The sequence below is a fragment of the Triticum urartu genome, chromosome 5 (assembly GCF_003073215.2).
Source record: "Triticum urartu cultivar G1812 chromosome 5, Tu2.1, whole genome shotgun sequence".
NCBI lineage: Eukaryota > Viridiplantae > Streptophyta > Magnoliopsida > Poales > Poaceae > Triticum > Triticum urartu.
Window position 1 is genome coordinate 287,722,635 of NC_053026.1, and position 4,911 is coordinate 287,727,545.

The window sequence follows — 4,911 nt, forward strand, 5'->3', positions numbered from 1 at the left end:
TCACAAGACTCTCCGTCCAGTGCTCCACAGTCTCCCTGAAGGTGTTCTGGGCGGCAGCAGCACTCGCCAGCAGCGCCTTGCCGGCCTTGACCTCCTCCTTCAAGGCCGCCTCCTGCTCCTTGGCGCCGTCCAGCCTCTTGGTCAAAGTGGTCAGCTTCAACTCAAGATCTGCGTTGGAGTCCCTGGCGGCGCTGAGCTCTTTTCCCTTCTCGGCAAGATCGGCCTCCAGCTGCGCCACCTTCGTCTCCAGCTCCTTCTTGGCGGCCTCGGCGGTGGCGGCAGCATCCACTGCTTGCTTGAGGGCTCCGCCAAGTTTTTCCTCGCACGCGGCAAGCTCCTCCTCGTGGGCGTCAAGATTGACCTTCCGCTGCGCCAGCTCGCCCTCCTCCGCGGATAGCTTCACAGCGGCAAGCCGCTATTGCTCTTCGACTTCAGCCTTCTCGAGGAGGAAAGCCTTCTGCGCTTCAGCGAGCTGCTCCCGCTCCTCCGCCAGGGACCGGAGGGCTTCCTGGTGGAAACCCCCGAGCTCTTCCGCGCGCTTCTCGATATCTGCTCCCGCCTTCGCGACAAGTGCCTCGCGGGATTCCAGCTTGGCTTGCCACGCGCGGTAGAGCGACAACAACTTCCGCAGCAGCCGCTCTTCCTCGGGCTCGTTGCTGCTGCTGCTCGGCGCGTCAACCAGCGTCAGCCCAACGAAGGCAAGCACCTCCCCGTCGAAGATCTCTCCCTCGACCGGCGCCCTGGAGCTTGATGCCCAGGGAAGGTTGATGAAGACGTCGTCGCCGGCCTTCAAGTAGACACCTGGCTGGGGCTCTTCGGAGCCTGGCGCTGCGGCAGCGGCGGACGGGTCGGCGGTCGGAGTAGCGCCTGGCGCTCCTGTGGCCTCAGGGCCGTCAGTGCGATCGCCAGACCCCTCGCCAGTTGCTACGGCGGCAGCCTTGGCGGCCTCTGCACCGGCAGGATCGCCAGCACCGGCTGCTTCGTCGGGGGCAACCTCGGTCTCCATCTGCTCCGCAGCAGATGGGTCTGACGGCCGGAAAAGGGAGGAGAGTCAAGCAAATATTCAATAAGCAGAAGAACCCAAGGGAAGTTTCGAAGCAAGAGGATTACCTGTACCAGGTTCTGCAGTCGTGGTCTCCGCCGTCGGGGGGCCGCTGGTGCTGTCCCTTGCCGGAGAACCCTCCCTTGCCGGAGACTTCTCCCTTACCGGGAAGCCCTCCCTTGCCGTAGAGTTCTCCCTTGTCGGGGGATTCTCCCTTGGCTCCTGGTGGGGCTGCTCTGCTCCTACACAAATTAGCAATCAAATATCAGAAAAGACAGAGTATCCATGCGCACCTCACAAGCGGAGAGCAAACAATATACTTACGCTGGGGGCTGCTCTGGAGAAAAGTTGCCGGGTCCGGCAAGGTTGTCTCGGGCGCACCTCCTGCTGTCGCAGTAGGTTCGTCCTCGATGACAATCACCGGGACCTTGTCCCTCTTTGCTGCTCTCTGGGCCAGAGTCCTAAAAAGGAACAAGTTCAGAGTCAAGCAAATGAGATACAAGACAAACAACAAGAATCGAAGGACTACAAGTACAACAAGGGAATCTTACTCTTCTTCTTCCTCCTCGTCGGAGCTGAACATGGAGAAGTCGAAGTCTGGCTCATGTCCGGCGCGAGGAGGCGGAGGAGTAGCTTCCCTTGGCCGCTTGGCGGGAGCAGTGGCGGTGGTCTGAGACGACCCCGCTCCGGCTGAAGTAGAAGCGGTGGTCCGGGAGGACCCCGCTCCAGTTGCCGTTGCAGCGTGAGATGCTCCCGCGGCAACAGTGCTTGCCGCGGTGGAGCGTGTCGCGCGGCGCGGCGGCTGTTCACTCGCCTGCTGCTCCGCTACCTCCCCGGCCTTGCGGAGGCGCCTTCTTGGTGGAGATGGAGGCTCTGCTTGCGGCAAGCTGTCCGAAGATGAGGTGGAAGACGAGTTGATCTCCGGCGGGCCGCTCGTATCCTTGGCGGGCTCGCTCGACCCGACGCCATGTTCGGCAAGTTCTTTCTCGCCGGTGGGCTCCCCTCGCTCGGCACGGCTTGCCGCTTCTGCTGCCTCTGCCTCCTCCACGGTGAACCCAAATTCGCCCGCGGCTGCGGTTGCTGCAGACTCTTCCAACCTAGTGGCGATGAGTGCCATCTCCGCATCCGTAGTGTCGCGGGTGAGGCTATCCTTCTCGTCGGAGCGGATCAGCACCTCTACCAAGTCATCGAAGAACTGCTGCACGACGTCGTCTGCAGGCTCCTGCCAAGTTGGCACAATCCCATGCGAGTCGCACAGCGGCATCATTGCCTAGATGCGGTCGAGCGAGGAATTGTTGCAAAGCGGAACGACGCCCCCCGGCAACCTGAAAACTTCGGGATGTTGGGGGTCATACTTGAAGAGCTCCTGGAGCATCGTGTTGAGCTCCAGAACAGTGAAGTTGAAGTTGAGGCCCGGCCGCAGCCTCATGATATCCGCCGCATTCTTGAACTCCCAAGTGGGTCTCCCCCGTTCCTGCAGGGGGGCGATGCGGCGGTGAAGAAAGTTTGCGCCAACGGCGCCTACAGTGAGCCCGGCAAGCCTGAGGCGCAGGATCCGGGTGACAGCAATCTTCAGCTTGTCGTCTTCCGGGGCCACGTCACTCCAATCGCTGTCGCGTGCTACTGGGGTTTGGCGGCAGGCGATGAATGGCTGCGGGTTCTCCCAGTCAATAAAACACCAAGTGAACTGTAATACGACCACTATAGGGCGAATTCTCCCTCCAGATAAGTTTCCTTCTTGCCGGCCCTTGAGATCCAGGCGATTCTGCCGGATAGAGGCTCTCCTCTCTCTACTCGGGGTATAAAGAAGTGGCGAAAGAGGGCTACATTGGGATGGACTCCGACAAAGTTTTCGCAGAGATGTGCGAAAACTGCCATGGTCAGAACGGCATTGGGGGTGAAGTCAAGGAGGTGGAATCCGTAGGTATTCATGATGTTGCAGAAGAATTCAGAGAAGGGCGGGCAGAGCCCGCAATAGAAGAACAAGGCAAAGAAAGGGTATCCGTTTGGAGCCTTTTTCCAAGCGGCGGCGGGAAGTACCTGCGTGCGCGGGTGCGCCCGCGTCTCCGCCGACCAGAAGAGGTAGTAGTTCTCCCTCAGCTCCTTCGCGGCGAGCCTGGGGGGAAGACTGCCCGCTCCTTCCGCAGCGCCGCAAGCCGCTGCGCCTCGGTCGTCTTCACAGCCTTCCCCTTGTCGGCTTTCGGAGCCATGGCGGAAGTGGTGGAGGAGGTCGACGGTGTTGGTGGTGCTGGTGGCGATGGGGGGCGGGGCGCTGCTCTCCTTCGGCTTTGGGAAGACGGGGGAGCGTCGGAGATTTCCAAGATTGAAGCAGCAACTGGCGAATGGGTGAACTACCCCTGTTTCCCCTGCTTATAAAGAGGGAGGGGGTGGACGTTCCGCATTTCCGAATAAAGAAACCACCCACAATCTCTCCCACGATGCCGCATTCAACGCGTGCCGTTCGGGGAGGGCACGGTGGATGCGGAGAGAGATACGGCGTAACCTAGGCCGCGCGTGCCCGTGCCCTGTTTTGGGCCTGGCCCAACAGCGCTCGGCACCGTGTATGGCCCAGGCCCGGGGGCTCCTGTCGGTGTACTAGAGTAGGGGTACCCTAGTATCCCGAACTTGTGCACGGGCAGTCGCAGCATCCCGCGGCAAGGCTTGCCGGGTGACCGCCAGGGTCCTCCGTGGTTCCTTTGGAGCCATTCAAGAACAAAGTATCCAAGTCAAGACCCCGGCAAGAGGAGCTTGCCGGGAAGGCCAACCAAGGCACCTCAAGACCTCGGCAAGAAGAGCTTGCCGGGAAGGCCAACTAAGGCATCTCAAGGAACTTGCCGCGACGCGCCGCGTGTCCCGGCAAGGCCCGGTGAGCGACAGGCTCCCGGACACGACAAGACAACGACCGCGGCAAGGAGCTTGCCATGGCAAGCTACCACTCTGTGCCCGCGCTCCAGCACATCCACCAACGTGTCGCTCTGGGACCCTTCCAGGCGTACGTGGCGGGAGGCTGTGCAGCCAGGGGTGCGCGGTGGCAAGTGGCGCTGACAAGATCGCCATTGTGGCGAGCGGTGGCGTCCCTGACGGTCCCTTTTACACTGTGTAGGCGACACAGATGGGCATTTAAGGCCCTTGTCCCCTGCCGTCAGGGTTAGGTATGATACACTGTAGTAGGTAGCTGTACCTACCGCAGCACCTTTCCATTTTTACCCTTGTCTACGTTGCCACCTGTCGGTGACCCCTTGAGCATATAAAAGGAGGCCCATGCGCAACGTAGAGGGGGCGCTGCTCTCCTTCGGCTTTGGGAAGACGGGGGAGCGGCAGAGATTTCCGAGATTAAAGCAGCAACCGGCCAATGGGCGAACTACCCCTATTTCCCCTGCTTATAAAGAGGGAGGGGGCAGACGTTCCGCATTTCCAAATAAAGAAACCACCCACGATCTCTCCCACGACGTCGCATTCAACGCGTGCCGTTCGGGGAGGGTGCGGTGGATGCGGAGAGAGATACGGCGTAACCTAGGCCGCGCGTGCCCGTGCCCTGTTTTGGGCCTGGCCCAACAGCGCTCGGCACCGTGTATGGCCCAGGCCCCGGGGCTCCTGTCGGTGTACTAGAGTAGGGGTACCCTAGTATCCCGAACTTGTGCACGGGTAGTCGCAGCATCCCGCGGCAAGGCTTGCCGGGTGACCGCCAGGGTCCTCCGTGGTTCCTTTGGAGCCATTCAAGAACAAAGTATCCAAGTCAAGACCCCGGCAAGAGGAGCTTGCCGGGAAGGCCAACCAAGGCACCTCAAGACCCCGACAAGAGGAGCTTGCCGGGAAGGCCAACTAAGGCATCTCAAGGAACTTGCCGTGACGCGCCGCGTGTCCCGGCA